Raw genomic sequence first — 25,720 nt, 5'->3', positions numbered from 1 at the left:
TATTTTCTTCTGTTAAAAAAATTACTTTTCTAACCTTGCTTTTGAAATTATTTGGCCACAGTAATTCATTCAATTTACACTTGGCTTTGACTTCTCAGCCATGATCGGGGTACTCAAGAAGTCTTGCAAAGTGAGAAAATCTAACTTACACATCATTGTCAAATATAACAAAATTTTTATGACTACCCAATGAAACCATTAATGAGGTTGATGTAATATTTTGTTTGGTACATGTTTCATTAAACTTTTATTCATTTCTATTGCAAAGTTTTCCCTTTAGGTCTTGGATCCAATCATTTTGTTTTGGGTATCAAACGCTTCCAGAGGTCTCTCAGAAGTTCTCAGGCCCTATGGTGCCTGGTGGCTGGCAGAGCCCTGTCAAGCTTGGAGATGGAGCAAAGACAGACTCAGTCCAGTTTTCACAGAGTTCCCAGGCCTTTGAGTGACAGATAAACTATCATCACAAAAGAGTTAAGTATTGATGTATAGGAAAGTATCATCTCCCCTAAGTCTACTTGAGGCAGGAGGAGGTTTTAGGGGTCAGACATGGCCCAAGCCAGAAAATCAATAGCAAACAAGAGTTTTCTAAGCAGAAAGGAGGAATCGTAGGCAGAGGAAACAGCACATTCAAAGAGACTGGCCTGGGAAAGGACCAAGCAGTGAACACTCGGTGGTCAGGACTTAGCTGACCACCCAGCTCAGCCCATGCTCTTCTCCAGGCCCTTCTTGTTCAGACCAGCAGCACTGGTATCATCTGGGAGCTTGTCAGGAAGTGCAGAGCTTCAGACCACCCATCGAGGACCCTCGAATCAGAACCTCCATCTTGACGATATTCCCAGTGATCCACGGCCACACCAAGATCTGAGAAGCTGGCTGTAGTGTGAGCTGGATCAGAGACAGAACTCCTGCAGGGACTGGAGGTGTGGGAGATGGGAGGTCTTAGAGAGGTGGCTGGCCTGGGGAACTCCAGCCTGAACAGAGCTGCAGTGGTGCTTCAAGTTGTTTTCAAGTTTAGCCTGAAAGTTCATCTCTGAGAGCCCCATTTCCTTGTTGGAGGGTTTTCCACTTAAGAGATTTCCACCCATGGGGTCTACACTGTCCCTCCCATTGGCTGTCGCTCTAGACAGCCTGTCTTGCCTTCTGGCTGCTGGGCCAGCGTCCCACTGATTACCTAATAGACTGTACATTGTGTGCATAATTTATTTCTGGGAATAAACTGATCATGTTAGGATGAGCAAGGGGGAGGTATTAGCAAGAGAAGGGAGAATAGGCATCGATCACCAGGGGAAGAAAACCTGCTACGAACAGTTAATTAGATGTTTCTCTGATGTAGCTCTTTCAGCATAACTGTCTCTCTGGCTGTTGTTGGTTGACCACCTCCCTCTCTTGCCCCCACACATGTCTGGGCTTTTGGATGAGTGAGGGGTAGTGGAAAGAGCTCTAGACTGAGCCAGAAAACTCAACTTCTAGATCAGGTGGTCTTAGGCCAATCACTTCTCTTGGGGGACTGGATTTGAATTGACTGTAAAATGAGAAGGCCTGGATCCATGGTTTCCAAACATGGATAATATCAGAATCACCAAAGATACTTACAAATAGTTTCCAATGTTGCATCTCCCCAGTGCTGATACAGTAGGTACAGGGGGAAGCCAGGAACCCTGTTATAACAGGCGCCTCATATAACACTGACACGGCTGGTTCAACGGGCAGCTGGGAGCCACTGGGTTGGAAAGACAAGCTCAAAGCTCCTGTCCAGCTCTGACAGTTTTAGATCATTGATAAGGATGGATTTTCCCATAATTGCTTACAAAGCATCAGTATAGTCTTGTGGAAAAAGAGGTGAGACAGGCAAGAGGCCCATCTTCTTCTCTCGACTCTGTCACTAATTCACTACCTGATAACACTTCCTCCTTGAGCCTCACCTAGCCTACCCACACACCCACTGGCAATGTCATAGTGCTTTTATCTGAGCACCTGGGGAGATTTTAAAATCACAGCTGCTGGGTCCTCTGTTTCAGTACATCTGGGGTGTCTCAGGATGGTGTATGTTTAAAGTCTGCCAGGTAATTCTAAAGATCAGTCAGCTTGGTAAGCCAATGACTTGTCCAAAGGCATTGCTTGGTAGGACAACTGGTGCATCATGAGAGGGGGCTGCATCCAGTTCAAAGAGGCCACCACCATGCTGGCAGGAAGCATGGAATGTGAGGAGACCCAGGCAGATCCTTACTCATCATTAGCCTCCAAGTGAGCCTGGACAAATCCTGCCAGTGGAGGACTCCATGGTGGCTCCAGAATGAACAGAAGACTTGTGTTCAACCCTGGGGCTGTCACTAATGGGGTAGCCCTTGGGCAAGTCACAGGAACAACCTGTAAAATGGAGTCAATGGTGACTCCATCCTCCCAGACCAGCTGGAAAGATTAAACTGAACAACTTGGAGGCTGTGCTCTAGGAGTGGCCATGCTCTGTGCAGACTGTCCACTGCCTCCCAGCTGCCCTCTGGCCACTTGCACTGGGACCAGTTGGAACCAGCCTAATGGGAGTGTTAATCTCTCTCCCTGCCACTGAAAGCATGACTTGGAGAGGGTCTGCTGGTGCACTGGGCCAGGAGACCAAGGTCCAGTGAGGAAACAGACACCAAGGTATTGGTCCAGGTGGTCATTTCTGGAATTAATCCTCACAGCCAGCTGCCTTGCCCAGTGCTTTTGTGTTTTTTCCAACCTTTTGGAGCTTTGTTCAGTACCCCTAGTTGGTCAGCAGGGGCCTGAATGCTGATTAGCCAGTGAGACTGAAACCAGTTCCAATGGGGATGAAATTTCCACATCTGTCACTTTCTCTCCATCCTCTTCCCCATTTCCTGAATCCGGGACACCTCCAAGGGACCATCTCCTCAGGGCAGCTGGAGGGGTCCTCTTAAGATATATAAAATCAGATCAGATCATTAGTGTGGACTGGCTTCCCCTTCTCACTGAATAAAATCCAAACTGGTGTGGATGGAATATCCTGGAATGTCTGGTCCATCATGGGTCAGGGCAGCATCCAATTCACACTTCTTCCCCTGGTTTACATGGACCCGCACAACCTGGCCATCTATTTCTCAATTCGTGTCTCACTACCTACCCTTACTCACTTTGTGAGGCAAAAGAAATGCCATGTGTTCTCCTAACCTGTTTATTATCCTCCTTGTCATGTAGCTGGACTCTACCCTCAGTCCCTCTGCAGTCGGGCAGCACCATGCGCTTCAGTTCTGGTGCATGGAATATGAGTGGAAGTGACATACACCACCTCCAGGCTTGGCCTCCAGAGTGTGCCAGGAGCCTTTCCTCTTTGCTCTTGGCTGCAACTGGAAGATACAGTGGGTAATTCCAAGGAGACCCTAGAGCAAGGATCCCCAACCTCTGGGATCTAATGCCTGATGATCTCAGCTGGATCTGATACAATAATAATAGAAATAAAGTACACAATAAATAAAGTGTGCTTGAATCATCCCCAAACCATCCACCTCACCCTCGGTTCATTGGAAAACTGGTTCGTCCACAAAACTGGTCCCCGGTGCCCCAAAGTTTGGGGACTGCTGTCCTAGGGTATGGCAGAACAGCTAATTAGGAGTTTAGGTTTTGGAAAACTGAAAGACTACCCACCTGATGGGCTCTGACAAGAAGGAGGAATAAGCTTTTGCTGGCTGAAATCACTAAGATTTGGGCTCACTAGATGTGCTCTAGCAACTAGCATCACTCACCCTGACTAATGACCTGTGCTCGGTGCCTGGAATGTGTTCAGATCCATTCTGCTTCTCCCACACTGTTCCCCTTGCTCAGAATGCTTTTCTCTATTACTCCTCACATGACTTCTCATTAGCCTCTAGATTTTCATTTAAAAGTCACCATCCAACTCTTTATCCTATACCTGAGTTCTTGTCTATTTTTTTAAATAGAATTTTTACAACCTGTGTTTTGTTAAAAATTTTGTCTTTCTTGGTGTTTCCCCCCTCTAGAATGTAAGCCCCCAAGGGCATGAATCAAGTCTGTCTCATTCCCCTATGCCAAATAACGTGTCTGACAGAAAACAGTCACTTAACAACTATTAGCTGATGGATTAAATGAATGAATGAACCAATTATGTACGATTCAGTTCAGTTCAATTCAAATATTTACTGGATACTAACTTTGTGCAAGGAACATGTAATGCAGTCTCTACTCAATTGTCATTAAATCCTAATGGGTAGGTAAGAGTATTATCCCCACTTTCTATAGAAGGATCAAGAGGCGGTGCTAGCAACCATACACAGATCCTCCAGTCACCAACACATTCCAGAAAGGTAGGCACCATTAGCTGCATCTTATAAAAGGAAAAACTCATGCTCAGACAGACCAAGTCTCTTCCCCAGGGTCATGCATCTAATGAGGTCATTGAGCTGGGCTTGAAATTCTGGCCCAGGGGGAGGGGATGGAGGAGCATGGGGATGCTCCTTCTCTTATATTCTTCCTGAAGTCTGACAGCCTCATTAGAAATCCCAAGAGTGGGTAGAAACAGAGACATGGAATATCCCTAGAGTCCTTTGAGTTTAGTTTGCAGTGGGGTTTCATTTTTAATGCAGGACCATTTTCTCCTGCTGAGATGCCTTGGATTAGGGGGTGCCGTTTTGCATCCGGGGAATGCAGTTTCTGTGCCATGTCTGAGCCTGGCTGGGCTGACCACCACAGAGAAGCCGGAGCCAGGAGCCCCCACGTTCACGTGAGGAGAGCAGCCGGAGAAGCTGATAGGCAGAGAAGAATCTGTGATTAATTATGGCAGATGAAAGTATGAAGTAATGGATCCTTTCTGAGGGCTGTGTGAGCTGAAGCGTCTCACTCTCTGAAACCATTTGGAGACGGCACAACCCCTTCTGAAACCAGCAGTAAACTCGAAGAGCCACAAGTTCTGTGACTTGGCAGGCTGCGGATTGGATGGCACCTAGAACTCATGAATTTTAGGGTACAATTTTTCAATTACAGAACACTGAGTGAGCATCTCCCTGGTCCCCCCACACCATCCCTCAATGGCTACACTCTATTTGTCCATTTTCCTTTATTTCTTAATCATTTGACAATATGACAGCAATTATTTGTCATTTGGAAAAGAAAATCACCACAGAATTATTGTTTGCCTCTTGAAACCCCAGCTCTTCTGCGGAGATGGTGACATTTGATAAATGTTGGGCATGCCTGCCGCCCCTCCCCCACCCCCCACCCAGGGTTGGTGTGGCGACAGGAAAACATTAGCCTGTGACGCGGGCCTGTTCTGATTCAAACGCCATTTGCACAAAAGCTTGGAAAAGAGCAGGATTGAATTTAAAAGCTTCAGCCTAGAGCGCCGGGCCCACCCACATCACCTAGGTTGAGATTACGGCACATTTGCTTTGGGAAATTTGGTCATTTCTCTGAGCTAACAAGCCAGCCTCAGGATCAGGAATGCAAAACAGAAATGGAGAAAAAGAAAAAAGGCAAAGAAAAGAGCAGCACCCCCCCCCCCCCCCCAAGAAATAGGCAAACTTGAATGACTTTGTTTAAATGTCATGGTACTCTCAACACCCTGTTCTCATATGTATGCAAGTTAATTAAATGGAAAAATGTCAAATTAGTTGCTTAAAATATTAATAGCAGGAATCATCCCAGATTTTAGAGCAAGCAGAATCAAGGAATGGAAGCTTTCAGGGCTTAACCCTTTTCTTGGTCATCCTCTCATGAAATAGGGCTGCTGATCATCCACGAAGAGATTGGTGGCTCTAAAAGGTTTGGTGGGCTTCCGGACTGGAACTTTCCAGTGAGTTTGTAACCTACCATTGTCTCTGTTCCTCAGAACTCCCCAGGGGGCATTTATTTATCCACTTTGCATAGGGGATTTGAGGTCCCTAGAAACCCAATGATTACGAATATGTCCAAATGGTCCGTTCTGGCGTTTGGGTAATTTGCCATTTTTCCTTTAGGTTTATGAAGGGTATTTTGGTTTAAGGAGCCCATTAAAATGCAAAATAGGAACTGATTGCACAAAAAGGGGTGCCAAAGTTCTCCTTGCCAAATGTTGCTTCAGTACCAATGGGGTCCAGAGCCTGGGCTGAGCAAAATGGTGGGAAAAGGGAGAGTCACAGATGTGAGGGTTTTGTATGTGGTAGGGAGAGGCCCTGGGGCCCTTGATCCAGCCTTGTATTAGCACATGGGGAAGATAAAGCCCCAGGAAAACAAGGACTATTCCCAAAGCCACACAGCTATGGAGTGGTGAGTCAGGCTCATTCACTCCTGCAGTCCTGCTCACCTCCCCTTGGGTCTTCCATTTGTTAGGAGAGGACAGGACACGGAGACACAGCACCGTGCCTGCTGCATGCCTAGCACTGCAGAAAGAAGAGCCGAGGGTACAAAGCGGGGATGCGGGTGTCACGAGCTTTTACCTCCATCAGCCAAAGAGCATTTTCTGTCCACCACAGCAGCCTTCTGTCAGTTTCTCTCTGCTTCAGCCAAGGCAGGCAAGGAAGGCAAATGCCATTTATTAAGAAGTCATGGCTGGTCCCCACATAACACACTCAAAATTATTTCCTATCATTTGGTCAGTTCAACTCCGAGAGATGACATTACTGCTATTTTACAGACTGGGAGAATAGAAGGCCACCAAGCAAAGAAAGCAGCTGAGCTGAACCTGTAGGACTTTGTAATCCTACAGTAGGTGCTGGGGTATCCATTTACCAATAACTGCAGATTAGCAACAGACCTGGTAAATAAGAGCGGAAGGCCCAGTTACCAAAAGTGGCATCCTCAGGAGAAGGGAGGAGATATTCTGAGATGTGGAAAAAAAAATCCAATTAATTTAGGGAAAACTTACATATTGTTATATAGGGTCTGCCCCAGTGGCTCAGACAATAAAGAATCTGCCTGCAATGCAGGAAACCCAGGTTTGATCCCTGGGTCAGAAAGATCCCCTGGAAAAGGAAATGGCAACCCACTCCAGTATTCTTGCCTGGAGAATCCCATGGACATAGGAGCCTGGCAGACTACAGTCTATGGGACTGCAAAGAGCTGGACATAACTGAGGGACTAACATTACACTTTCATATATTCTTAGCCTTTTTTGTATCATTCAGGGTGATGAACTGAATAACATCCCCAAATGATCCACATCCTACTCTTCAGAATTGATGAAAGTTTCCTCGTATGGCAAAAAGGACTTTGCACATGTGATTAATGAAATGGGAAGATGATTCTGAATTATTCAGGTGGCCCCAGTGTAGTAGCAAGGGTCCCTATAAGAGGGAGGAAAGAAGATCAACATGAGGAGAAGATGTTTTAACAGAAGCAGAAACTGGAGTGATGGACTTTGAAGGTGGAAAGAGGGGCCATGAGCCAAGGAATATAGGTGACCACTAGAAGGTGAAAAAGGCAAGCAAGGGGTTCTCTTCTGGGGGTCTCCAGAAGCAACCAGTCCAGATGACACCTTGACTTTAGCCCAGTGAGACTGCTGGATTTCTAACCTCCAGAGCTGTAAGAGAATAAATGTGTGCTGCTTTTAGCTACTCAGTTTGTGATGATTTGTTACAGTAGCAGTAAGAAACTCATATAGTCAGTTACAGTTAAGTAACCAACCATCTCAATTCTGCTTTCTTGTCCCCAGGCCTAAGGGTTGCCTGGAGCTGCTCAGGTTCTGATCAGAGCCGGTTTTTATTTTTTTGTTTTTTAATTATAGTTGATTTACAGCATTGTGTTAGTTTCTGGTGTATAGTGAAGTTTTATCTCTCTATATTCTTTTTCATATTCTCTTCTGTTATGGTTCATTATAGAATATTGAGGCGCTTCCCTGGTAGCTCAGATGGTAAAGAATCTGCCTGCAATGTGGGAGACCGAGGTTTGATCCCTGGGTTGGGAAGATCTCCTAGAATATTGAATATAGTTCCATGTGCCATAGGGCGGGACCTTGTTGCTTACCTGTTTTATGTGTAGTAGCTTGTATCTGTTAATGCATACTTCTAATTTATCCTTCTCCACTCTCCTTCCCTTTTGGTAACCATAAGTTTGTTTTCCATGTCTGTGCGTCTGTTTTGGTTTTGTATGTAAGCTCATTTGTGTCACATTTTAGATTCCACATGTAAGGGAAACTATTAATATATGGGGTTTGTCCTCCTGACTTGCTTTACTTTGTATGATAATCTCTAGGTCCATCTATGCTGCTGTAGATGGCATTATTTCATTCTCTTTTATGGCTGAGTAGTATTTGATTGTATATATGTACCACAGCTTCTCTTATCTGTTGTTGGACATTTAGGTTGCTTCCATGTCTGGCTATTGTAAATGGTGCTGCAGAGCTTGGTTTTAAGTCTCTCCACCAGCTACCTTCTGCAATAGCGGGTGCCCGGCGGTGCTCTTTTCATGGCAGTGGTGAAAACTGGAGAGAAAGCTAGCGGACACTTTCCATGCCTGTTTCGATTTCAGCTCTGAGACACCCCACTTCCACCCACCCTCCCCTGGCCAAAGTCAGTCATGTGACCAAGCTGAACATCAGTGCGAACTGGAAATATACACAGCCTAGTCTAGTGGGAGGCACTGCAGGGTCTCATGGCAAAGGGCAAGGACATATGATTCCAAGACTGGGGAGGTATAGTAAAAAGCTGGGACCTGCCACACTTGGAAACCCTGCATGGACCTGGTGTGAGCTCTGAGAAGCTCCAAGTAAGCCAGCCTGTCTACCTCTGTTAATACAGGGTCCCGCAGACTTCTTTGAGCACAGACTCCTCCTCCATCTTACAGGAGTAATGTTTTGTCACAGACTCATGGAGACAGCTGATCTTCAGAAGTTCAAGGAAGGGGAAGGCAATGGACTTGACTGGGTCCAGAAGAACAGATTCTGCAGTCAATGAGGTGTTCCCCAAGGCAGAGCAAAATTGAAAAGTTTTCATATGAGTTAAAATCCTTTTCCTTAAGGGATTCTTTCTCATGAGAATCTCATCAAATCCTCCATTTCCCCCTGGACCAGAAGAACCCAGCGTGGTATCTGTGTGTCAAAAGAACACAACTGTCTTGGAGTCTGTTTTTCACTAGCCCAGGGGCTTACCGGAAGTGCCTCAAAAGCATCCAGGCAGCCTCCGAGGCCTGGGGCATCTCCTGCCAGCTCGGCTTCCTGCAAACATGCATGGATTGGAAACAGATAGAGGTGAGTGGGACAGGTTTCCTACCGGAGTCTGATCATCTCAGGCCTGCCTCTAGAGGTTCTCCTGGAATGGAGATGTCACTCAGTCTCCCTTGCTGTGAGGGGTGTAGGCATCTAAGCTAGACACAAGCTGAGGAGCGGACGTGTGGTCCCCAGCATTGATGCTTCACTCCGACTCGTGCGGTTGAACAGAGGCACTCAGCGTGGCATCTCACACCTACTCCAGGAGGCACCCAGAGCAATAGAGTGCTGCCTCAGACACACGGCGGGGGCAGGGGGGGCTCCCTTACTCCGAGAAGCCAGGGTGAGGACACGCTCTCCCTGCGCCCTGCCTGTCTCTTTGCTGCGAGGCACCGTGGCCCTGCCCAGAGAGGGCCGGCCCTCTGTGGGATGGTGACTTATTTGACACACTTAATTAGCCTATTTCCATGTAACATGTTTTAACGGAGGCCATTACAGCCTAATAAAAGGAAACAATAGTGCCATAAATCCCAAGATCAATAGAAGGGAAAGTAGCGAGGCTGGAAGCGGCTTCCTCTGAAAGACCCAGAGGGACTTCAAAAATGAAATTCCCCTTCAATCTGAAGGACAAGCGGACCACATGTTTGCTGGCTCACTCACTGATTTGGCAGATATTTAGGGGCTCAGACCACGGGTTGGGAGACCAACAAAAGGCTTGGGCTACTAGCAGAGAAAGACAGAATAATGGGACTGGCACAATTCAGCATGGCCAACGTTATGAACAGGAGCTAGAGGGAGAGACTTCCCAGAGGCAGAATATGTCAATGGATTTTGAAGGATGAACAGGAGTTTTCTGGCTGGAGATGGCAGTGGGGCTGGACAATGCTAAGAAGAGGAGGAAGACTCAGGGGCAGGAGAGGGGTGTGGTGAGTTTGGGGACTGAAAAGAGAGAGAGGAGCACAGAGTGTAGATGTGGGGAAGGGAAGGAGGTGTGGCTGGAGAGGTGTCTGGAGGCTAGGTAGGGATGGGGAAGAGCCTTAAGTACCAAGCTCAGTGTTGGATTCTTTTGAAATCCAGAGAAGCTGCAGGAGATTGGAATGCGCAGTAATCAGACACAAGTTCTGCAGGGAAGACTCTTTGTCCTGGTTCATTTGGGACCCCAGGGGACTGTCCTGGTACCCTGTAGCTTTGCAGGAGTCCTGTGTCCTGGTCTCCCAGGCAAAATTGGTAGGGCACCGTAGCTGCTTCTGCTTGTATGTGAGCAGAAGTTTGTTTCAGCACAGTGGTGAGCACAGCAGAGCTCACAGGATTGAAGGCAGGACCAGAGGCAGGACTGGAGGAAGACAGCAGAGGAGGGACTGATCCATTCACCTAGAATGAAGGCACCTCACTGGGAAACGTTTGCAAAGGTGTTTTGAGGGACACATGAGATGTTAGCACTCCGGGTGGCTCCAGGAGACACCGCCACTCTCTGTGAGACACCATGCCAGTGTGGCGTGCACGCCTGTCCTGGTTAGCCTAGAGGTGGAAGCCTCATATTGCAAGGTCAAGGCCACCAGCAGTTCAGGCCACTTCCCTATGAAAGGTGATCAGAAATCTCAAAGGTCCATGAATTGTGTGCAAGAATAGAGTTGGATTCTTGGCTTTGCCATCAGCCACTGACTTCACTGCAGATGACTCACTCCATCTGAACCGGATTTTTTTTTATGGCAAATGGATTTTCCTCAGACACTCCTGTACCCAAGCATCTGATCTGTTGCCAAGTGCAGCTGATTTGACCACCACAAATGTGTTTCCTTTCCCCTAGTTGAGGCCACTGTCATATCTCACTTGGGAACTGTCAGAGTCCCTGATCTGGGCTAGACTTCCAGTCCTGTCTTCTTGCTCTCTAGGTTCTGCATCTAGTGTGTGAAAAGCTGGACAGTAGCCATTTAGGCTTTGGGAGCCATACAAATCTATATTGCATATTCTTCTCTAGTGGAAACTACACAAATATCCATCAACTGATGAGTGGATCAGCAAAATATGATATATCCATTCAATGGAATACTATTTAGCCACAAAAAGCAATGAGATCCTGATTTACACTATGACATGGTAGAAACTTGAAAACATTGTGGTTAATGAAAGAAGCCAGGCATAAAAGGCCAGATATTATAGATTCCATTTACACGAAATCCCCAGAGCAGGCAAAGCCATAGAGACAGAAATGGGGGTGAGGGGGGAATGAGATGGGATAGCTTATTCAGGAAGAACAGGATTTCTTTTTGAAGAGATGAAAATGTTCTAAAATTGACAGTGGTCATGGTTGCACAACTCTGTGAGTATGCTAAAAGACATTGAATCACATACTTGAAATGAGTGAATTATACCTCAAGTATGTGAATTATCTCTCAATCAAGTTGTAGTAAAAAACTATAATAAAGCTTTTTTAGTTTACAGGCCATTAAAAAAAAAAAAAAAAAAAAAGCTGTGGATTGGATCTGATCCATGGGCAGGGGTGTATTGATCTGGGAGGTTTATGGTGCTACCAATGTGAATGGTCTGAAAATTCAGAACTGGTTTTGTCCCTCCCCTTCCAGGAAATCTTCTGTGGCTCCCCATCACCCACAGGGTAAAGAACAAATTATGTGGCTCTCACTCATGGCCTCCACACTCTGTCCCCAGAGAGATGGAAGTGTGGCCTTCCCCCCTTCTCAGGCTATAACCATATAGATGAGTTTTCATACCCACCAAAACTACCCTTTAATTTGGTTTCTGTTGTGCCCTCTGCCTTCAGTAATTTGGAAAGTTCTTATTTATCTCTCAGATTCTCACCCAGGTATCCCTCGGTTCCGTGGATCTTTCCCCAGTCTCCCTGGGAGAATGGATTGCTACTGTGGGATGTACTATCTTGTATTATACATATTTGATTAAATATGTGCTTCCCTTCATAAGACTGTGAGCTCCTTGGCAGCTGCGAGACAGGAACCAAGACTTTTCTTCTTGGCCCAACCAGTGCTCAGCACAAGTGCCTGGCATGCGATTGACATTCAGTTAACTGCTTTTTTGAACTGAAGTCCTTTAAGAAGCAGGCTAGCTCAACTCTATGAGAGAAATGTGCAAAATCATACTGCAGAAAAGGTTCTTAGAGGCTCTTCAGTAGCCTAAATCCTTAATTTTTCATGATAAAACCAAAGCCCAGAGAAGGGCAGTTCCTGGCCTAGGGCCACACAGCAACTAGGGGCTGAGGCATAGCTAGAGTCTGAGTCTCCACCCTACCTTGGGGCTCTAGTGAACACACCTTCATGTCTTAACTACAATCCCTTCCAACATTTGTACTGAGGCAATCGGGGTGGTTTGCCACAATCAGGTTTTTTTGCCATCTCCTTGGCTCATCTGAGCCAAACATCCCATGGCCAGCAGCCCACTTCTCTCTCCCTCTCACTCCAGCCACTCCCAAGCTCCCAAGAAGGGTCAGCCACCTCCGGAGTGGCCCAGGGAGTTGGCTAGCACCTCCTGGCGGCATCACTGGCTGTCAGAACAGACAGCAGAGTCCGCCTCTGATGCAGCTGGAGCTGGAGCTTGGACCCCAGCTTGGATCTGGATCCCACAGTTTGATTTATTGCATCAGGTACCTGTTCTGCACGTTTTCCCAATGCCTGGGGACGCCCCAGGCCAACTGCTGTTTTCTCTTTCTTTCTCTCTGTGTGTGTGTCTGAGAGAGAGACAGAAAAAGAAAGAGAGGTATATTTCTGAGCCACAGGCAAGATTAAGGTCCTTCCAGGCAGCTAAAGAATGCAAGATTCCAGGATTTCACTAAGGCTTATTCCTCCCACACAGGTGCATGTATGGCCAACTTTGGCCTCCACAGCTGGCCAATGAGCCCCTACTGTGTGCCAGGCACTCAGTTCTATTCAGTCTCACAATAGCTCCAGGCAGTAGCAGGGATTGCTCTTGTGTTAAGAAGGAGGCATGGAGAGATTACACGGTGTGCCTAAGGCTCCTGGTTGACAATGATGGCCCTGGACCTAGACTCTAGCCTTTGTTTCTACCACACTAACATTCACACCCTCTCTTCTCTAGGAATGGCCTCCTTTGCCTGAGCACTGGGCTTCAGTGATAATAAACACGTGGCCCCCACCTTTCTAAAGCTTCATTCATATCTGTCTGGTGCCATGTGATTGTCAGTCTGTGGACAGCTTTAGTAAAACTGAGCAAACTCCAAGCTTGTTTCTTGGCCCATTTTTATGTTCCCTATTTATTCTCTGACTTTTGAGCTTAGAGATCAGCTGTCACAATGTCTCTCATTTAGCAGAGGAAGAAATCGAGGAGCTGGAAGTCAAGCAACATCTCAAGATAAACTAGCTAGTTGATGACTGAGCTGGGACAGGAGTCCTTGTCTCAGCTCAAGCTCCTTCTGTCCTCCTGATTTGCCTTTTTGTGACAGGCTCTCTTCCTCCATGGAAACTTACTGGACCACATCCCATCCTACCCCCTTGGCTGTGGGGAGTTCTGGGTGCTAAGTCGCTTCAGTCCTGTTCAACTCTTTGTGACCCCATGGACTGTAGCCCACCAGACTCCTCTGTCTACGGTGTTCCCAGGCAAGAATACTGGAGTGGGTTGCCATCCCCTTCTTCAGGGGATGTTCCCGACCCAGGGAATGAATCCACATTTTCTGTGCCTCCTGCAGTGCAGGTGGGTTCTTTACCGCTATTCCGCCTGGGAAGCCCTTCTTTCCCCTTTGACTGTGAGAGTGGTCTTGCTCCTCTCAGCAAGTTTATATGTTTGTGATGCTCTCATGTCTCCATGGGTGGAGATCACACGCCAGATCAATAACCAGGAAGTGCAGATACTGTTCCTGGTTTCCAAGCTGCTGGCTTTCAGAAACCTTGAGTTCTTGCTCGAGTCTTCCCTGGCATGGGCATAAGGACAGATATGGAAGGGGCCTTAGATGTGCTCTGTCCAGCCTTCCTCATCTTACAAACAAGACTTTTCTGGTAGATGTAAGGAACGCAAGCATACACAGAGATCAGAGTCCCATCTTAGACTAGAAATGGCTGCCTCTGCTGCAGGTTGTGGTTGCAGTTTTGAGGAACTGCTTTCTTCATCCTGTGTCTCCCACGTGGAAGAATGAGAACCATGGGTCCTCATGAACAGGGAGGCAGATTCCAGCTCATGTGAGGAAGCACATCCCAATGTCTAATGTTTTCTGAATTGTGAGATTATCAGAGAGGTAGTGAGCTCGCTGTGGCAGGAGATGGTCAAGCAGAGGTTATATAAGTCCCTTAAGGGACTGTGGAGCTGGGATCACATTGAAGGGGGATCAATGACTTCAGTGCCTAAAGAGCCCATGACTCCCCAGGACCCAAGACTCCTGCCTTTCTATCTGGGAGAGTGGAGGAGCAGGAAGGGGTGGGGCTTCCATGATAGAAAAAGCCTTCTGCCTAAAGAGGTCTCACTGTTGGCTGACAACCCAAGATTTTGTGGGATGTTTTCTGAAATGTAGGTCTGGGCCTTATAATTTAATTTTAGCTCCCAACGGGGTGTCTAACTAGATGAAAGGCCATCACACTGAAGAGGATGTTCCAGAACCTCCTTCTGGGGAAATGAGCCCAGGAAATGGTTGGGGAGTGTCCCAGACACTCAGCTGGAACTGATGGGGCAGATGAAAGCACAGGAAATAGTCTGTTGCCCAATTCTGGGCAGACGCCTGGACATCTCCAAGAACCAGAGTCTATGGACCTCAGTATTCAGGGGTTCGTGAAGGGTGGGGTCCACAGAAGCCTCTTCCAGTGGGTGAAGCAGATCTGATTGCCTCTCTCAGCCCTGCCTCTCACTAACTGTTTCCCTGGGTAAGTCACGTGGCATCTGAATGGGTTTTTGCATCAGCAGTATGTGAGGATGACTCTTCCCTCTTGGGCTGTGAGCCCCGCCCCAAAGCAGGTAGATGATGTTCCTAACACAAAGCTGGGGGAGGAAGTGGTTTGAATCCCACATCTTGATTTACTGAGTGGGGCAGTCGCTCTTCGAAGTGTCTTCCTCAGCTTGGGGCCAGCCCAGACCGAATGTGGTTTCCTCTGTGTGTGTGCATGTGCGTGTGTGCGGGCAAGTGTGCGTGCGTCTTAGCTACTCGCCTTTCATGGACCTAGGGTTCATGGCCACGTGAGGAGCCCAGGACTCCCTCTCAGACCTGCCCAACATGCCAAGATGTTTTGGGACCCAGATAGACACTCATAGACCTGGGCAAACACCTGGTGAGTGTTAATGTGGTACATCTCTTGTAAGGATGGGAGTGGGAGGGGGGGGTTTTACCCTTGGAAAAATTGTATAGTGATGTAAGTCACAGAACATAAAACAAAATTCAGTGAGCAATAGAGTTCTCTTCATTTTGATTTTGTCTCCTATGGATTCTTTTGTTTTAATTTTTAATTGGAGGATAATTGCTTTACAATCTTGTGTTAGTTTCTGCTGTACATCAACATGAGACAGCCTTGGGTATACATATGTCCCCTCCCTCCCACCTCCCTCCAGGTTTGAGCTCCCCGAGTCATGCAGCAAATTCCCACTGGCTGTTTTATATATGGTAATGTGTTTGTCTCAATGTTACTCTTCAATTCATCCCTCCCTCTCTTTCCTCCCATTCGTCCCACAGGTTCATAAATCTTTGATGCCCGGCCTTACCACTGTGTTAGAATCCGGTATAAGTTTGGATTTGGTTTAACACCAAATCAGCCAGTTAGTTACTTTCTTTAACTCTCTCTACGTCTCTCAGAGAGCACTTTCACTTCCAGACCATCTGCCCCCAGAAAGCTTTGAGAATCCCCGAGAGCCACAGCTCCAAAAGGATGATTATTCTGCAGAAGCGGGGAGGCTTGAGACCTAGCTGTGGTTCTCTCTGCAACCTGCCATTAACAACCCTCCTCAACTTGCTGGGTCTCAGTTTCCCACTTCTGCTTAGAGAACAGCCGCGCCTACCTCATGGGTTGGTATGAGGCTCAAGGGGATGGAAGGGTGAAATGTGAAATGCAATGTCAACCCATTCCAACTGATTCTTGCATGAGTAAATTCCATGATGACTTGGGTGCAGAGTCTGTGCAAGTGTCATGGTAGGCTCTGGGACCCAGAGGCAGCAGGACCTACCCTCTCATGAGCTCACAGGCTATTCTTATTTCTAGAAGTGGACCTCAAGTCTGTGAGCCTTTTGTACATAGGCATAGTGTCTGCTTGCCCGTGAATTTTTGGTAAGAGAGTTCTTAACATGCTTGCCTCTTTCCCTACCCCACACAATTGCTCTGCAGGAGAGAAGGAGGGGGCCAGCTAACACCCCCTTGTCCAGATGGCAGTTGGAGTCAATGAAGCTCAGAGGAGTGAGTGACTCACCAGGACCGCATAGCAAGATGGCAGCTGATGGGAGATCAAGGCTCCTGCCTTTTTTAAAAAATCATCTTATCAAGATTTAATGTACATATACTTTTTAAAAAATATATACATATGTTTCTAACATGTGGGACATACAGTATAAAGATTTCATACCGGATAAATGATGCTCATTAAGACAAATGAGAGAAAAAGGAGGACTTTGCCTTGCTTCAGCTACATTATTTGAAATACAAATATGCAGATTTTGTTACTGAGAAAAATCTGAACTGTTTCTTTATCAGGAACTTCAGCTGAACCTAGACTTCTCCACACCTCAATTATAAAGAAAACACAACAATAACAAAACTCAGAAAAACTGGACTAAAACTTCCTTAGCTCCTGAGACAGGACTGTTTCATATTGTGTCAAGAGAGATGACGTCCGGCAGGAGATTGAATGGCTGTGTCTCACTTTCACAGGTCACCCACTTGCCAAGTTGTGATACCATTAAAGGGTGACTGGGAGGTGACCAAACTGTGGAGACTCAGAGGGTGTGTGCAGCAGGAACATCATACGTGCAGATCACAGAGTTCATCGCTTTCCCAGGAATGAGTTGCAGAGCAGAAAGACCAGGGATGCTCAGAGCTTGAGTGCCCCGGGCAGTCTCTGTGTCACTGGCATGTGCCACTGGAATCTCATCACCTGCCAGGACTCAGGAGGAGCTAGGGAGGACATCTTGGGTGGGATGGGGGAGGCAGGGGGGCCTTCCGAGCCTCTGTGGACAAAGCCTGGAGGGGCCAGGACAAAGCTGGTCTGTGGACAAAGCCCTAGGGAGGACCTCTGTGTGGTCTGAGGCCTGTGCAAGGCCCTGCCCTTGCACAGGAAGAGATGATACTCATTCCTGGCTTTCCCCAGAGACTGTCTCCTTGCGTTCTTCCACAGAGGTCATCAACTGGAGACCCAGGGGCCTTGTGTGGGCTGCAAACAGGTTTTATTTGATTGAATTGTTTTCAATAATTGCAACAGTGGTCAGCATTGAAACACTGTTTTCAAATAAAAAATCTGGGCCTTTTCTGAGAACTTGGGACATCTGGCCACACAGGTGCCCAGCCCTGTGTGGCCACTATTTCCGGGGCCAGTTGAGTCCCTGCTGCCCTTTAGCATATGTCCCTGGATTCCTACCCAGCCAGCCTCCCTCATTTTCATCACCTGCCTGGCATGGCTCCTGGGACCCATTCCCCAAGTCTGTGTTTTATTGATGGTGAAGCCGGAGACCTGGCTTAAAAAATGTAGACATGGAAACTCTGAGAGTCCTCCCCATCCCAGCCCTTTGAGCAGCTTCAGGTTTCTGTGGGCCAGAAACAGCTGGGCCAACAGAAGAGGAGGTGATGTTGGCCCTCAGTCCGCCTCCACTGTGGAATGTGCCCCCTCCCCACCCCCAACAACCATTGCGTTTTCCAGATTAAAGATTCCAGGCAGGCTGGGGCTTATTTCCCACTCAGTGTCTGGGACGTATTTTCTCCTTCAAGTCATTACAGGTTCGAGATCTCCAGCAACCCCGGGTCTTGAAGGCGGGGCTGTCTTCCCTGACAGCCCTGGGGTGCTCAGACACCAGGCTCCCTCTGTTGCCTTTCCATATGCCCCGCTCTAGCCTTTGGTCCGAGTGCAGCCTGTCAACATTAAATAAGCACTTCTTGTGGTTCGCTCATAACAATTCTTTAGATCTTGGGAGCCGGGCTGTGGAGCTCTGCATATGTATAGATCTCATTTTCACACAACAGGCTGCTTAGCAGATGGGGACCCAGACCAGCCTCCAACATTTAGCTCTGAGTTAAGACGTGGGAAACTAGGTGGCTTTTAACCAGCCCGTATTGCTGCCAGTGCTCAACCTTAGGGAATTTTCACAGGGAAAAGTAAAAAAAAAAAAAAAAATAAGACACAAAAAACCACCACCAACAACAACACACACACACACACATAAAAATCAACAAAACCACAGTTTTCCTTGCTCCCCCAAACCAGATGGCAGATGGTATGGAACCAATAAAACACAGATTCAAGCGTTTGTTTATTTAAGTTTGAAAGTAATATGGCTTTGTGGTCCCTTGCAAGGAAACACCAACCTTCCAACCAAAGAAATGACGGATTACAGTCCAAGCTGAGGGTGGCAGTTGGAGGAGAGGTTTCTGGGGAGGCTGTGGAAGGAGGGGCCAGGGACAACTAATGGCAGCACCCCAAGCCTCATGGCCCATTTGCCTTGTTGGGTGAAGGTCTAGGAAGTCTTCCTGAGCCCTGAGATGCTTGGTTTTTGTGGTTGGTCTTTGGTTGAGATTCAGTCCAAAAGGCAGCTAGCCATATGAGGAATGTTTCTGCGTCATTTCTGAAACAGCTGTGGGAGATGTCATTCTGGGCCACCAATGCTAAAGACCATGAGAAAAAGGCTCGAGTTCTTGAGTGAAGGCTCTCTTTCGTGACGCCTTGGGTTTGTGATATCAGTGGAGGGGAGCTTTGTGAGGCAGTGTGGTTCTCCTTTCACTTTGGCTTCCAAGAGACCTAGAGCTCAATTACATGCTCAGTTGAAATAACCTCATTCATTATTAGAAATAACATCTACATTCATTGAAGATACTTTTGGTTATGAGTGGCAGAAATCCAACCTCAACTACTTTAAATAAAAAGATAATTTATCAGGTCAAGTAAGTTGAGATGACTTCAGAGAGGCCTGGATTCGGGAGCTGGATTCAAGGATCCCTTTCAGACAGGCTTCTTCCACAAGGCAGCCCCAAACCATCCCAAACTTATATTCTATGAGCTTAGCAACCCTAGAAGAGAGAATCTTTTCCACCAGCTCTGGCAGCAAGGTCTTGGTGGAGATTTTGATTTGGTCCTGCTTGGTGTGTATGCCCATTTTTGAACCATTCACAGTGGCCAGAGGCTTGAGGTACTCTGATTGGCCAAATCTGGACCAAGTGACACTCCTATAGGTGGGAAAAGGAGTCCCACCCTAGGCACATGGAATGTATTCTATAAGGAGATGTGGGGAACAGCTATGCAAGCAGATGTCTACTGCAGCCTGGGATTCTGGCGTAGCTTTCTTTCCCTCTCCCCTAACTTAATGTATGTCGCTCTTTTAATGGTGTTAGTAAACGTATGTTTCATGTGGTTAGCAGTCCTAAAAGTTATTGAAAGGGGAATGAATGAATGAATGAACAAGTAAAAGACTGAGCACACTCCAAGCTATAGAGGTCCTTGGCAAGCTTGAATTGCCATTCACTCAGAAAGCCAGAGCCAGAGGGAGCTGTGGAGCTCAAACTATTTATACCACTTGGCCTGCAGATGAGATCAGAGACCCAGACAGAGGCTGCTTTGCCCGAAACCTACTAGCAAACCATCTGCAAAGTCTGGAACCCAGAACCTGACTTCAGGCCCAGGGCTCTACCTGTTCCCTGTCTGACTGTGTGCTCTCGTTTTTCTAAGCCTCTCTCTCGCTCTCCCTGGGCCTAGCCCCACTTTCACTCTCCAAGCCTTTGTTCTGAAGTCTTGCTATGAGTTGGCTGGCAAAAATTTCTTGCCAATGCATTGACTGATTAGAGGGAAACTGAATTTTCCCCAGATTATTTGGAATTTCCAGATCCCAAAGCATGCATCTTTAAGAGCCATCTATCAGTTTGTTAACTGCTGAGTAGCAGAGAAGATCAAAGGCAGTAGCTTAAAACAGCACAAACATTTATCAGCTCACAGTTTTCATGGATCGGGAGACCAGGCATAGCTTAGCTAGGTCCTCTGGGTCAGATCCCACAGGTTCACAGCCAAGGTCTTGGCTGGATTGCATTCTCATTGGGAGGCTCAGCTGGGATGGATCCAATTCCAAGCTCACTCAGGTTGTGGCTGAATTCACTTCCTTGAGGCTGTATGACCAAGGACCTTGCTTTTTGCTGGCTGGGAGCTGGAGGCTGTCCTAGACCTGCCCACCCTCAGTTCCTTGCTATGGGTCTTCCAAAACATAGCTGCTAGCTTCATCAAGCAGGCAAGGAGGATATCTCTCATTCTAGGATGCCAGCACGGAGTTTTCTATAAAGCAATGTCATCATGAAATTGGCAGCCCTTCACTCATGCTGGATAATGTAACCAAATCAAGGGGGTAACACCACATCACCTTTATCCTGGCCTGTTGGTTCAGAGCAAGCCACGGGTTCTGCCAGGGATAGGGGTTATTAGGGTGACGTTAAGGACTTCCTCCACAATTTCTCACACCTAGGTGAATTATCCAGCATGTACCTGTCTCTATGTAATAGGAAGCCCCTGTTCCATGTGGGGCAGCATGCTGGTCTCTGTAAACAGCTAAGTGGGGATGATGAGCCTAAGAGCACAAATGGCCTTATAATAAGGTAAATGCCCAAGGCTGTGTGTCTGAAGGATCTGGGAGTCACAGAGACTTAGAATATCTCCTTTGTCTGGGAGGGCAGGGCAGGGCAGGGCAGGGAGCTCAGACGGGCTTTCCAAAGGAGTTGGCACTGGCACTGCTTTGATGTACACATAGGAAATTGACAGGAAGAGGAAACAGTTGGCAGAAAAGGCCAAGATGTGGAGGCAGAGGGCAACGGGCATTTGGGGAGCTACAAGTAATCTGGTAGGACTGATGTAAACACACTGGGATATTGAGGGTGAGGCCAAATCACTAAGGGACTTAGAGAAGACAGCTTTAGAAGTGTGTCTTCCTTCTTTGATCCATGGAGAGCCACCATGAGGCCACTGGAGGGGAGCTGGGGGAAATGGCATGATGAGCTTGGGGCTGCAGGGAAAGCAGGAGCCTGAGCAGAGAAGGGGCTGTGAACAGGAGACAAGCTTGGCTTGTCTCTACTAAAATGGAGCCCCCTGCTCCCCGCCCTCCCCCACAAAAGCTCTGGGAAAGGCAAACCTTCTTCCAGCCGTGTCAGGCAGGCAGGCTGTCAGAATGATGAGTTCTGCAACCTAGAAGCTGAACGAAAGAAGAAAAAAGTCCCAACAAGCCCCGTTTCAGTGCCCTTGACCTTGCAGTAGAGCTCTAAGTGCAAAATCTGTCATCTATTAATCTGTTAGAAGTTGACAAAAGGGACTTTGATCAGAGGTTGTTTTTTCCCCACTTCTTAAGTTTCCTGATGACACATAATAGCCCATTTCAGCCGGGGGGCCGGAAGCACGGCCATCATTCTTTTGCTCACTTCAACCCCAGCAGCCTCCCCGCCCTGTGGCTTTCTCCCCGCCCCTATATTAATTGGCCTGTAAGTGGTTACATGTGTTCCTTTTTATGTGTCAGTTGGAGTCTGTTATTTGAACTTCACAACTATTTGGGAACACAGGAGTAATGCTCCGGGCCCCAGTCTGGGCCAAGTCACACTCGCTCCCACCTCGGACCTTTGTCTTCTATCCCTGAGGCCTGGGGGCCTTCCACCCTCACCCCAACTCCCACCCCATCTCACTCCTTCGGGTTAGGTCCCCTAACTTTGCAGTCCAGCGCTTGGAACCATGGAAGCTCACAGGCAGGAGAAACCTTCTGAGTCCCGCACCATAGCTTCTGGTTTTAAATAAGTTGAAGACTGGGTGGGATGGGGAGAGGGGCAGAGGATGTTTTTTAATGAAAATAACATTTGATGAGGCTCTATTATGTACAAGTTTCTTATGTATTTTCCCATTTCATCCTCAAAATAACTCAGGAGGTTAGGATCACGTGGCCATTTTTTTCATATGGGGAAACTGAGTCTCTGGGAATCTAAGGAGAGAGGTCTCTAGCGACCACTTGCCCTGGACTGTATCCTGCCTCTGACACCAGCTGTGTGGTCTTTGGCCAGTGGGTTCTCTTCTCGGTGTCTCAGATCAACATCAACAATAGGTCTAGTAATAGTACTTACTTCCAAGGGTTGTTGCGAGGATTAAATAGATTTCATGTTTTTAAGGGTTTACAACCATGCCTAGTAGACAAAAAGCACCTAATAAATGCCCGCTGCTGTTGCTGCTCTTCTGTGAGGCAAGGTAGCACAGTGGTTTAGAACACTGATTCCCGAGTGAGACATCCTTGGTTTGAATCTCAGCTACTCCCAGCTCACTGTGTGAACTTGGGTGAGCTGCTTATTTTCTTAGCAACTGCTCCCCCATTTACAGTTGAGTGTATTCCTAATGGTTGGGGTTTCCTCAATGAAATGTTTAGTTCCCCATGTGATTACCTTGTAGTGAATTTCACCAACTGACAAGCCCTATTCAACCCCACAAGAGGTTTTCATCTGATCTTTAGTGACCTATTTTCAATACATTTTTTGGACTTCCAAAAATTATTTAATATCAGAGAGATAAGAAGATACTGCATATCCAAAGCCAAAATCAGAATGTAAAAAGAAACAGTGGAAGATCAAACTAGAATTAAACAAACCTCTTAAAAATTAAAATTAACAGACCAAAAAAAAGTTTTAAATAACACAATATTTGGAACATGAGGTGAACAGTGAGAAAATAAACCAAAAGAATAAATAGACTGAAAAGAGGAAAGAGAAGAAAATTGTAGGATCCATCCAGGATAGTAAGGATCCAAATAGTAAGAGTTCCAAAAAGAGGGAAAAAATGGATAAAACACAAAGGAGGCAATATTCAAGGAAATAATACAAAAATAAAATTCCCAGAACTGAAATCATGGGTCTCTTTGTCTGAATCCTACTCATGCTCAATACAGCAAGTGATGAAAATACCCACATCAAAGCATATTATTGTGAAATTTTAGAAAACCAGGGCAAAAGGGAATATTGAAAACTTCCAGAAAGGAAAAAATGAAAACTAAAACAAGATATGTATGAAGGATCAGGATATGGAATGACACTGGATTTCTCAACAACTGTCTTTGAAGGTGATTTACACCCTAGGATCCTATACCCAGCCAAACTATTAATCAAGTGTGGGCTTTCCAGTAGAAGCACTGCAAACCAGAAGCAAAAAAGCAATGTCTTCACAATTTTGAAATGTGATTTGCAATGTAGAGTTTGTACTCAACCAAGCCACACTCCAGCAAAGGCTGTTAAGACATTTCTAAAAATGCAAATTCCCCCCAAATTTGCCATCCATTTCCCTGTCTCACAATGTTACTGGAGGGGGTGTTTTGCTAAAATGAAGGAGTCCACTGAGAAACAGGCAGATGTGGGTTCCATGAAATAGATGATCCAATGGTGGAGCAAGAGAAGGGATTCCTAAGATGATGTGGAGAGATGCCAGGATTGCCACCGTGGCCCAGACATAGGGCTCCATCTCTTCCCCCTCACCTTACTGTGACTGATGCTGTGCATCCTGACAGCTGACTGACCCTCATTCAAGGCCCATCTGGCTTCCCCAGTTACCCCTTCCCCCGATTGCAGCTCCTGGGCGAGCCTCCTCCCTTTCCCCCTGACAGGGCAATTGAGACTTGGAGCCCTCTGTGCCCCACAGGATTGAGGAAGACTCTGGTTCTGCCATCTGTGGTCTCAGTTTGAATGTCCCACCCCAGTTGTCTCATCTTCTAAACATAATAATAATAGCACCAGTGTCACAAGATCATTGTGAGGATGAAATGAGTGAATGTTTGCCCAGCACATAGAATGGCTTTTGACCTGTAGTCACACAGTATTGGTACCTGATAAATAGAACACATTATGTAGTGACGTGAAGGTAAACTTCTAGCAGGTTGGAAACACATCAGTTTAAACTTCAATCGTAGCTGAGGTGAATTCACCAGCTCCCTCTTCTTCTGCAAAGCCAGACTATTAATCCAGAGGCATCTCAACTTGCGATGCTGATACAAGTCTGACCACATCAGTTCCTGCTGAACATGCTTTAGTGGCTCCTCATTGCTCTGAGGAAGGAGTTGGAGTCTTCTCCCCAGTCAGCTTGGCTTGCTTTGCTGTCCTCTCCAGCGTCACCTGTATCCAACCCTCGCTTGCTGCCCATCCTCCACGCCAATGACTTCCTCCATTGAGCCCTTCAGGAATTATGTCCTCTTGTGTCTGAACCTTCAACCATGCTGCTCCTTCTGCCTGGACTTCTCTTCCTGCCACCATGCTTCTTTCCCTTAGCCAGTTTCTACTTGCTCCTTGAATCTCAGCTAGGTCATCATTTCTGCAAAGAAGCCTTACCTGGACCCAAAGGTGACCAGTGACACATTCTCATGGCCATGGATAGGTTCAGTTCTTGCACTCAGCATGACCTCTGCAATTCTTTGTGTCATTCACTCATTCACCACATGCTTGTGAAGTGCTTACTATATGCCAGGCACTTTTCCTGGCCTTGATGATACAGCAAGATACCTGCCATTGGTGGGGTGAGTGTGTTATCTCGTGATTATTGGATGTCTTCACCTTGCTAACCATCAGCTCCATGGTTAATGCATACCTGTCAAAAAACAGGCTTTAAATAAATATTTGTTGATAAAGAAGCCACAGGAACGATGCAGCCTTCCCCGAGAGAGTGAAGACTGGACTGGGGCCACCACCCCCCTCCTATTAAGCCTGTCAAGCCTCCTAGTAGGCAGGAAGGAAGCGGAGGTGCTGACAAGCAGTTTCTCAAACAGTATAGCGAGAGGATAAAAGAAGAAATGAGAAGCCCCACCCAGATGGAAGGTCACTGCGGTTTCCTAGGCCATGTCCCTCCCCCAGCTTCCCCTCTTCACCCGCTGTTCATCTGGTCTTGCTGGTGGCCAGGCCAGCCTTCCAGATGAGCTGGGGCTGAAGGGGTAGCCTGCTGAGGGGGGTGGGGGGCTGGGGAGACGTTGGTGAATGGGTAACTGTGACTAATCCGGAGAAACAGTTTTGGCCCAGCGGTTCACCCCAGGCTTGTTTGTGTCTAATTTCCTGGGGGCAAATGGGCCCCTTATTTTCACTTTGAGGTTTAGGGTTTCCCCTAGAGCTGGTGGAGTGGAGTGTGTGGAGACAGTCCAGGATGTTTTGCATAAGTGCGGAAAGTCTTGGAGTTGGAAGTTAAAGATGAGGTCGAAGTGAGCCAGAGGTGAGGTGAGCCAGATAGGGGGCACTCAGCTGAGCCTTCCTCTGAGGAGCTTGGCGTACGCCTCATGCTCTCAATTGTTTCTTCCCAGGTCATTCTGCAACAGAAATTAACAGTAACACCAAAGGAGGCAGCAGGATTTGGCTTTCCCCACCATCCCACCATGGGAAAGTTGGGGAGGAGAATAAGAATTAGGATGCACAGAGCCCTAAACAGGAGAGATTATTAGGCTCCTTCTTTTGTACCCAAGCCAGGCATGGA

Source organism: Dama dama, chromosome 12 (assembly GCF_033118175.1).
Source record: "Dama dama isolate Ldn47 chromosome 12, ASM3311817v1, whole genome shotgun sequence".
Taxonomy (NCBI): domain Eukaryota; kingdom Metazoa; phylum Chordata; class Mammalia; order Artiodactyla; family Cervidae; genus Dama; species Dama dama.
Note: the sequence above shows the minus strand (reverse complement) of the source record.